This window comes from Triticum aestivum, chromosome 3D (assembly GCF_018294505.1).
Source record: "Triticum aestivum cultivar Chinese Spring chromosome 3D, IWGSC CS RefSeq v2.1, whole genome shotgun sequence".
In the NCBI taxonomy this organism is placed as follows: domain Eukaryota; kingdom Viridiplantae; phylum Streptophyta; class Magnoliopsida; order Poales; family Poaceae; genus Triticum; species Triticum aestivum.
Window position 1 is genome coordinate 77,021,492 of NC_057802.1, and position 11,215 is coordinate 77,032,706.

Consider the following 11,215-nt stretch of genomic DNA (forward strand, 5'->3'; position numbering starts at 1 on the left):
TGGGGGTGGGGGATTTGGTGGGAAGGAATGGGGAATCGAGCTGGAAACTGGGGAGAGAGATCGGTGGTTTGATGGTTTTCCCCTTCTTGTCACGAGAGACGAGACGAAGGGAGAGATGAGTTGGAGATTCGCCGGGTCGAGACTTCACCGCGTTTCTCTTCTTCTGGTCGCGTTGCTGCGACGGTTCAGATCGAGCCGTACGGGGAGCGGCAACAGCATCCACGGTTGTGGCCGACCTGGTGACGAAGGTACGGTCGAGTCGTCCACCTGTCGTGCGTGGGCCCTGTTCACTAGCATTTCATTGTTTAAATTTTTTTATTACTACACACTCGCATGTATGTCCGTGATTTGCAATGGGAGAGAAGATATTGTGTCCATCAAAACGACGGCCATCGTGGCATAATAACATTCTAACGGTGCAACCTAAATACTCCCTCCGTCCCGAATTACAACGGAGGTAATATTACATATGTCCCGTTTTTGATAAATTTAGGACGGAGGTAATACGTTTGTGCATTGCAACGGGTTAAAAGATCACCTCACTCTGCTATCCTTGTAAGCAAGTGATGATTTAAGCCTAAACACGGCCTAAAACATAGGCGATGATCTAATAGATGTTTTGTGTGCTTGTAGAAATTTATCATGAAATAATACTTGTAGAAGTCGTGGTAAAAAGATCAATGCTCCTAAAATGCTACTTCCTCCGTCTGGGTTTATTAGACCAAGTTTCACCATTTATTTTAATAAAAAATATAAATTACATTATACAAAAAAACATACTTTTGAATTTGTATTTGAAAGAGGTTTTTAATGGTATATTTTTTGTGACATGTAGTTCAAATTTTATTAGTTAGATCTATGGTAAAAAAAATTAGCCCAAGATAAGAGGAGACCTAATAAACCGGGACTGAGAGGGTATTTCTGAAGCATTTTGGAGTAATGGTTTTTTCTGCAATGACTTCCGCGAATGTCATTGCATGAAGAAAATTTTCAAGCAGTCAAAACATTTGTAAGAAAAAACTTCAAGTTTTTTAAGTTGTTTCATCTTCTTTTTTTGGGTTTTACCCTTCATCCCGAGCTCGTTTGACATCAGGAGCACAAGAGGAGTTTTGAAAGGTTTTATACTGCGTTATATACTAGTACATTACTAAGTACCACAATATTCTTGAGCATCCTTTTTTTATATGTTTTCCCATGGCAAAGCAATCCACATTCCAAGCAATAAACTTCTCCAGGAGCCTGTTTTCTGTGATCTTCGACAAACCAAATTTGATAGTCATTTTATGATTATCCTTTTGTTTTTCTACAAATGTCATGCCTTGTCTACAAGTGTTGTGAAGGATGTCCTTTAGGTTTATTTACATTTGTCGTGGGAGGGGTAAGGCGACGTTGTTTGTCGATTTCTTTTCGTTGATTGCTTCAGAAGTTCTTCCAATGTTTCGACACATGGAACTCCACTTGCTCTGTGTTATTTTTGTTTTTTGTTTATCCTGGTTTTTTTATACAAACAAATCTCAATCCCCACACCCTCACGAAAGTGGCGTGCCAAGTTTGCTTCTAGTGTACACCAACAATGGTGCAACGAGCACATCATTTTAGCTGGTGACTTTGGAAGATAATGGTAACAATCTGCACAAATACTCTTGTTTTCCTACTCCCCTTTTAAACTCTCATCACTTTATTTTTGCCGCATGAATCATTCAACATAACGTAAGAGCATCTTTAAAGCAACTCTAGCAGACCCCGCAAAACGCGCAGACCCGCAAAATTCCGGCGAGTATGCGGGCTCGGCCCAATTTTCCGGCCAGAATAGAGCCCGCATACTCGCCCCGCCCGCAAAACTTTTTGCCGCAGCCCGCAAACCGCACGCCCCGACCGCTATAACTGCGGTTCCGCGACTCTTTTGCGGGTCCAAACCCTATCCTCCGCCGCCGCCGAGCCCGCGATTCCCCTTCCCCCTCTTCACATTTCTCGCAACCGGCGACCACCCGCCCTGCCTCCAGCCGCCATGTGGGGCCGAATGTGGAGCTCCGGACGCGGCTCCGGCAGCAGATCCGGCGGCGGAAGGGACCCGGAGCGCGAGCGGCGCGTCCGGTCCAATGGCGCGAGGAAGCGCGGCGCCCGGAAGTGGACCAACCGCGGCATGTCGCCGCCGCCGAGCTTCTAGCGGAGCGAGACGGAAGAGTACGACCGCCGGCGTGCGTCCTTCTCCTCCGCGAGGTCGTCGTTCGCCGGGAGCTCCTCGTCCTCCGGCGCGGGCTTCCTCCCCGTGAAGAGGGAGTGGTCGGAGGACGAGGAGGAGCCGGAGGAGCCGGCACCGTTCGCCTTTGTCCCCGTGAAGGAGGAGCCCGAAGAGCCCGCTCCGCTCGACCGCCGCGGAGTCGTCAGGCCTGAGGAGTACGTCGCGGATGTCGACGCCGTTGCGGCCGCCATCGCCGAGCGGAGCATGCACGAGGAGGAGGAGCGCCGGCGCCATGCCGAGGAGCTCGAAGACCTCGAGTGGCGGCAGGCGGTCGCCGCCAACGAGAAGGCCGAGGAGTGGCGCCGCATCCGCATGGAGCAGGCGGCGAAGTACGTCGACTTGTGCAGCTCCGGCGAGGAGGATTGAGCGTCGCTCGGCCTCCACTGCGTCGTCCTCACCGCCGTCAGATCCGACCTCCTCTAGTACTAGTTAAATTAGCATGTAGTATGATCTATGCTTGTATGAACTATGTAGTATGTGATGTGATGAACTATGTTTCCCGCGAAAGTGTTTTTTCAAATTATGCAAGTTTAGATACGGTATCTGTTTGGCCGCGCTAGTTTTCGACCCGCAAACGCGATCTTCGTGAAACCGCAAACGCGTTTTGCGGGTCAAGTTTTTGCGGGGTCTGCTAGAGTTGCTCTTAACAGACCCCGTAAAACGCCGACCCGCAAAACTCGTTTACAGTTCGCGAAAAAACGGTTTTGCGGGACGACGTGGGGTCTGCTCGGCTGTAGCCTGCGTCGGCCGCAAACTGAAAACCCCAGATTAGCCAATTTGACAGTGATTCCGACGATTGGGTTCAAATTCAAAGAATAGAACATAGTTCACGCGCAAATAAAAACATAGTTTTCTACGACAAACGCAAAAGGACTTCATGCAAAAGCAACGACCACGTCCATCATCATCTTGGTCGCTTTTCACCCATCGTCATGATCTTCACTCCGCACCACCGCCATCAATGCCATCGCCACCTCTGAGTCCATCACCGGCACTTGTTCCAACTTCGGCACAGAAAGCATCGCGGGGCGCACTGAAAGCATCAGCAGCACTAGTTCCAACTCCTGATGGGAGAACTGTTGGGAATGTAGCATGCAATTTAAAAAAATTCCTACGATCACGCAAGATCTATCTAGGAGATGCATAGCAACGAGAGGGGGAGAGTGTGTCCACGTACCCTCGTAGACCGAAAGCGGAAGCGTTAGTTTAACGTGGTGGATGTAGTCAAACGTCTTCTCAATTCAACCGATCAAGTACCGAACGTACGGCACCTCCGAGTTCTACACACATTCAGCTCCATGACGTCCCTCGAACTCTTGATCCAGCAAAGTGTCGAGGGAGAGTTTTGTCAGCACGACCGTGTGGTGACGGTGAAGGTGAAGTTATCCGCGCAGGGCTTCGCCTAAGCACTACGACAATATGACTGGAGGAGTAAACGGTGGAAGGGGGCACCGCACACGGCTAAGAACAATTGATGTGCCTTAGAGGTGCCCCCTTGCCCCCGTATATAAAGGAGGGAGATGGGAGGAGGCCGGCCTAGGGCGCGCCAAGTGGGAGGAGTCCCACTTGGACCCCTAGTCCAATTCGCCCCCCCCTGTCCTTTTACCGGAAGGGGAAAGGGGAAGGAGAGGGAGGAGGAGAAGGAAAGGGGGGCCACGCCCCCTCCCCTAGTCCAATTCGGACCCCTTGTGGGCTGCCTTGCCTCCCTCCTATGGCCCATATCTTTCCCCCCCCGGGGGGGGGGGGTCCGGTAACCCCCCGGTACTCCGATACGTACCTGATACATTCCAAAATACTTCGGGTGTCCAAATACTATCGTCCTATGTCAATCTTTACCTCTCGACTATTTCTAGACTCCTCGTCATGTCCGTGATCTCATCCGGGACTCCGAACAATCTTCGGTCACCAAAACACATAACTCATAATACAAATCGTCATCGAACGTTAAGCGTGCGTACCCTACGGGTTCGAGAACTATGTAGACATGACCGAGACATATCTCCGGTCAATAACCAACAGCGGAACCTGGATGCTCATATTGGTTCCTACATATTCTACGAAGATCTTTATCGGTCAAACCGCAATGACAACATACGTCATTCCCTTTGTCATCGGTATGTTACTTGCCCGAGATTCGATCGTCGATATCTTCATACCTAGTTCAATCTCATTACCAGCAAGTCTCTATACTCGTTCCGTAATACGTCATCCCGCAACTAACTCATTAGTCACATTGCTTGCAAGGCTTATCATGATGTGTATTACCGAGAGGGTCCAGAGATACCTCTCCAATACTCGGAGTGACAAATCCTAATCTCGATCTATGCTAACCCAACAAACACCTTCGGAGACACCTATAGAGCATCTTTATAATCACCCAGTTACGTTGTGACGTTTTATAGCACACAAGGTGTTCCTCCGGTATTCGGGAGTTGCATGATCTCATAGTCAGAGTAATATGTATAAGTCATGAAGAAAGCAATAGCAATAAAACTTAACGATCATTATGCTAAGCTAACGGATGGGTCTTGTATTATGAGTTATGTGTTTTGGTGACCGAAGATTGTTCGGAGTCCCGAATGAGATCACGGACATGACGAGGAGTATTGAATTAGTCGAGAGGTAAAGATTGATATATTGGATGATGATATTCGAACACAGGAATGGTTTCGGAAAGGTTCGGATATATTTCGGAGTACCGAGGGGTTATCGGAACCCCCGGGGAAGAATTGGGCCTACATCGGCCTTAGTGGAGAGAGAGGGGAGCCCGCAAAGGGGTGGCGCGCGCCCCCTCCAAGGGAGTCCGAATAGGACAAGGAGGAGGGGGCGCGGCCCCCTTTCTCTCTCCCTCTCCCTCTCCTTCCTTTTCCCCCTCCGATGAGAAAGGAAAAGGGGGGCGAATCCTACTAGGAGTGGAGTCCTAGTAGGACTCCCCCCCATGGCGCGCCCCCTTGGTGGCTGGCCTCCTCCTCCCCTCCTTTATATACAGGGGTAGGGGGCACCCCATAGCACAACAGTTATTCTCTTAGCCGTGTGCGGTGCCCCCTCCACAGTTTACTCCTCCGGTCATAGCGTCGTAGTGCTTAGGCGAAGCCCTGCGCGGATCACATCACCATCACCGTCACTACATCGTCGTGCTGACGAAACTCTCCCTTGACCCTCTGTTGGATCAAGAGTTCGAGGGACGTCATCGAGCTGAACATGTGCTGAACTCGGAGGTGTTGTACGTTCGGTACTAGATCGGTTGGATCGTGAAGATGTTCGACTACATCAACTGCGTTAACCTAACGCTTCCGCTTTTGGTCTACGAGGGTACGTGGACACACTCTCCCCCTCTCGTTGCTATGCATCTCCTAGATAGATCTTGCGTGATCATAGGAAATTTTTTGAAATTGCATGCTACGTTCCCCAACAGTGGCATCCGAGCCATGTCTATGCGTAGATGATATGCACCTGTAGAACACAAAGAGTTGTGGGCGATAATAGTCATACTGCTTACCACCAACGTCTTATTTTGATTCAGCGGTATTGTTGGATGAAGCGGCCTGGACCAACCTTACATGACCACGTTCATTAGACCGGTTCCACCGACAGACATGCAACTTGTTTTGCATAAAGCTGGCTGGCGGGTGTCTGTTTCTCCAACTTTAGTTGAATCGAATTTGACTACAACTGGTCCTTGTTGAGGGTTAAAATAGCACACTTGACGAAAAATCGTTGTGGTTTTGATGCGTAGGTAAGAACGGTGCTTGCTAGAAGCCCGTAGCAGCCACGTAAAACTTGCAACAACAAAGTAGATGACGTCTAACTTGTTTTTGCAAGGCATGTTGTGATGTGATATGGTCAAGGCATGATGTGATATACGTTGTTGTATGAGATGATCATGTTTTGTAAAAGTTATCGGCAACTGGCAGGAGCCTTATGGTTGTCGCTTTATTGTATGAAATACAATCGCCATGTAATTGCTTTACTTTATCACTATGCGGTAACGATAATTGTAGAAGCAATAGTTGGCGAGACGACGACAACGCTACGATGGAGATCAAGGTGTCAAGCCGGTGACGATGGAGATCATGACGGTGCTCTGGAGATGGAGATTAAAGGCACAAGATGATTGATACGTCCATTTTGCATCATGTTTTCTTACTGTTATTTATAATGTTTTTATCCATAATAATGGTTTTTGGAGTAATTCTAATGCCTTTTCTCTCCTAATTTGCAAGGTACACACCAAGAGGGAGAATTTCGGCAGCTGGAAATCTGGACCTGAAAAAGCTACGTCAGGCCACCTATTATGCACATCTCCAAATGAGCTGAAACTCCACGAGGATTTTTTATGGAATATTTAAGAAATACTGGAGCCAATAAACACCAGAGGGGGGTCACCAGGTGGGCACAACCCACCTGGGCATGCCAGGCCCCCCTGGCGCGCCCTGGTGGGCTGTGGCCTCCTCGGCCCACCTCTAGTGCCCATTTTGTGGTATATAAGTGATTTTGACCTAGAAAAAATAAGGGGAAGACTTTCGGGACAGAGCACCGCTGTGTCGAGGCGGAATTTGGGCAGGAGCAGTTTTGCCCTCCGGCGGAGCGATTCTGCCGGGGAACTTCCCTCCCGGAGGGGGAAATCATCGTCATCATCATCACCAACAACTCTCCCATCTTGGGGAGGGAAATCTCCATCAACATCTTCACCAGCACCATCTCATCTCAAACCCTAGTTCATCTCTTGTATTCAATCTTGTTACCCGAACTATAGATTGTTGCTAGCGGGTGACTAGTAGTGTTGATTACATCTTGTAGTTGATTACTATATGGTTTATTTGGTGGAAGATTATATGTACAGATCCATTATGCATATTAATACCCCTCTGATCATGAGCATGTTTGTTGTTTGTAAGTAGTTATTTTTGTTCTTGAGGTCACGGGATAAATCATGTTGCAAGTAATCATGTGAATTTGATATGTGTTCGATATTTTGATGCTATGTATGTTGTGATTCCCTTAGTGGTGTCATGTGAACGTCGACTACATGACACTTAACCATATTTGGGCCTAAGGGAATGCATTGTGGAGTAGTAAATAGATGGTGGGTTGCGAGAGTGACAGAAAGTTAAATCCTAGTTTATGCACTACTCCGCAAGGGACCGATTGGATCCTAGAGTTTAATGCTATGGTTAGAATTTATTCTTAATACTTTTCTCGTAGTTGCGGATGCTTGCGGGAGGGTTAATCATAATTAGGAGGTTTTTTCAAGTAAGAACAACACCTAAGCACCGGTCCACCCACATATCAAATTATCAAAGTAGTGAACACAAATCAAACCAAACATGATGAAAGTGACTAGATGATTCCCGTGTATCCTCAAGAACGCTTCGCTTCTCATAAGAGACTGTTTTGGCCTGTCCTTTGCCTCAAAAGGATTGGGCTACCTTGCTGCATACTTATTGCTACTATCATTACTTGCTCGTTATAAATTATCTTGCTATCAAACTACTTGCTACTTACAGTTTCAGCACTTACAGACATCACCTTACTGAAAACTACTTGTCATTTCCTTCTGCTCCTCGTTGGGTTCGACACTCCTACTTTTCGAAAAGAGCTACAATTGATCCCCTATACTTGTGGGTTATCAAGGCTATTTTCTGGCGCCGTTGCCGGGGAGTGAAGCGCCTTTGGTAAGTGGAATTCGGTAAGGAAACATTTATATAGTGTGCTGAAACTTATTGTCACTTGTTACTATGGAAAACAACTCTTTGAGGGGTTTGTTCGGGGTATCTTCACCTCGTCCGGAACCACAATTAGTTACCCCTCAACCCACTGCACCTACTGAAAATATTGAATATGAAATTCCTTCAGGTATGATAGAACAACTGCTAGCTAATCCTTATACAGGAGATGGAACAGAACATCCTGATATGCATTTGATATATGTGGAACAAATTTGTGGATTGTTTAAGCTTGTAGGTTTACCCGGAGATGAGGTGATGAAAAAGGTTTTCCTTTATCTTTGAAGGGAAAAGTATTGGCATGGTATAGGCTATGCGACGATATTGGATCATGGAATTGGAATTGTTTAAAATTGGAGTTCCACCAAAAAAATCATCCTATGCATCTAGTTCATCGTGATCGGAATTATATATATATATATATATATATATATAATTTTTGGCCTCGTGAAGGAGAAAGTATCGCTCTAGCTTGGGGGAGGCTTAAGTCAATGTTATATTCATGCCCCAATCATGAGCTCTCAAGAGGAAATATTATTCAAAACTTTTATGCTCGGTTTTCTCGTAATGATCAAACCATGCTGGATACTTCTTGTGCTGGTTCTTTTATGAAGAAAACTATTGAATTCCGATGGGATCTTTTGGAAAGAATTAAACGCAACTCTGAAGATTGAGAACTCAATGAAGGTAAAGAGTTAGGTATAAAGCTTAAGTATGATTGTGTTAAATCTTTTATTGATACCAATGCTTTTCAAAAGTTTAGCACTAAATATGGACTTGACTCTGAGATAGTAGCCTCCTTTTGTGAATCATTTGCTACTCATGTTGACTCCCTAAAGAGAAGTGGTTTAAATATCACTCACCCATTAAAGAAGAAATTAAAGGACCGGTACCAGTTAAAGAAGAAACTATACTCTATAATGTTGACCCAGTTGTTCCTACTGCTTATATTGAGAAACCTCCTTTTCCTGTTAGGATAAAGGAACATGCTAAAGTTTCAACTGTGGTTAACAAAAGCTCTGTTAGAACACCTAGACCCGATGAACAAATTAGAGTTGAACCTAATATTGCTATAGTTCAAGATCTCTTAGAAGAAGATGTGGATGGGCATGTTATTTACTTCTGTGAAGAAGCTGCTAGAATTGCTAAACCCGATAAAAGGGATAAAAATAGACCAGTTGTTGGCCTGCCTGTCATTTCAGTTAAAATAGGAGATCATTGTTATCATGGTTTATGTGACATGGGAGCTAGTGTGAGTGCTATTCCTTACAAGTTATATCAAGAAATTAGGGAAGACATATCACCTACAGAGTTAGAATACATAGATGTTACTATTAAACTTGCAAATAGAGACACCATATCACCTTGTGGGATTATTAGAGATGTTGAAGTCTTGTGTGGGAAAGTAAAGTACCCTACTGATTTTCTTGTTCTTGGTTCCCCACAAGATGACTTTTGTCCCATTATTTTTGGTAGACCTTTATTGAATACAGTTAATGCTAAGATAAATTGCCAAAAACAAATTGTGGAAGTTCGCTTTGGTGATGAGTCTCATGAGTTTAATTTTTCCAAGTTTAGTAGAAATCATCATGAAAAAGAATTGCCTAGTAAGGATGAATTAATTGGTCTTGCTTCTATTGTTGTGCCACCTACTGATCCTTTAGAACAATACTTATTAGACCATGAAAATAATTTACATATGCATGATAGAAATGAAATAGATAATATTTTCTTTGAACAACGTCCTCTACTTAAACACAATTTGCCTATTGAAACTCTAGGGGGTCCTCCTCCACCTAAGGGTGATCCTGTGTTTGAATTAAAACAATTGCTAGACACTTTGAAATATGCTTATCTTGATGAAAAGAAAATATATCCTGTTATTATCAGTGCTAACCTTTCAGAACATGAAGAAGAAAGATTATTGAAAGTTCTAAGGAAGCACCGAGCTGCTATTGGATATACTCTCGATGATTTAAAGGGCATTAGTCCCACTTTATGTCAGCACAAAATTAATATGGAACCTGATGCTAAACCAGTTGTTGATCACCAACATCGGTTAAATCCGAAGATGAAAGAGGTGGTAAGAACAGAAATATTAAAACTTCTAGAAGCAGGTATAATCTATCCTATAGCTGATAGTAGATGGGTAAGTCATGTTCATTGTGCCCTAAGAAAGGAGGTATAACTGTTGTTCCTAATCATAAGAATGAACTTATTCCACAAAGAATTGTTACAGGCTATAGAATGGTAATTGATTTCAGGAAATTAAACAAAGCTACTAGAAAAGATCATTACCCTTTGCCTTTTATTGATCAAATGCTTGAAAGATTATCTAAGCACACACACTTTTGCTTCCTTGATGGATATTCTGGCATTTCACAAATACTTGTTTCTCAACCTGATCAAGAAAAGACCACTTTTACTTGTCCTTTTTGAACCTATGCTTATAGACGTATGCCTTCTGGTTTATGTAGTGCACCTGCTACCTTTCAAAGATGCATGATGGCTATATTCTCTGACTTTTGTGAAAAGATTGTTGAGGTTTTCATGGATGACTTCTTTGTTTATGGGAAGTCTTTTGATGATTGTTTAAGCAATCTTGATCGAGTTTTGCAGAGATGTGAACAAATAAATCTTGTCTTGAATTGGGAGAAGTGCCACTTTATGGTTAATGAAGGCATTGTCTTGGGTCATAAAATTTCTGAAAGATGTATTGGAGTGGACCAAGCTAAGGTTGATGCAATTGAGAAAATGCCATGTCCTAAGGACATCAAAGGTATTTGTAGTTTCCTAGGTCATGCTGGTTTCTATAGGAGGTTTATTAAGGACCACTACTGTCGGATGGGCCAAACGCGACACTATGATCAGAGACCCTTCGACGAAGCTGTGTGCGATGCCATAATCGCAAACGCTGGTGTAAAAAACGTCAAAAAAGCTGCAAAACATTTGCGATGACAGATGCATCAAACACAGTTCAGAATTTAGTTGCGTGTGCGATGCAGGGCATACGGTTCAGCTCAGTTAACTGTTTGCGATGAGGAGGAACAAAAGAAACGGGTAGCCAGATGAAGGCGTGTGCGATATACAGCATATGGTTCACTGGGATGAGCTGTGTGTGATTAGGCAACACAATGGAAACGGTTCAACTGAACAAGATGTGTGTGATACGTGGCAAACAGGTCCGTAATCAGAAATGTGTGCGAAGACCAACAATATGACAGACAATTGCTGCTAATAAGCCGTG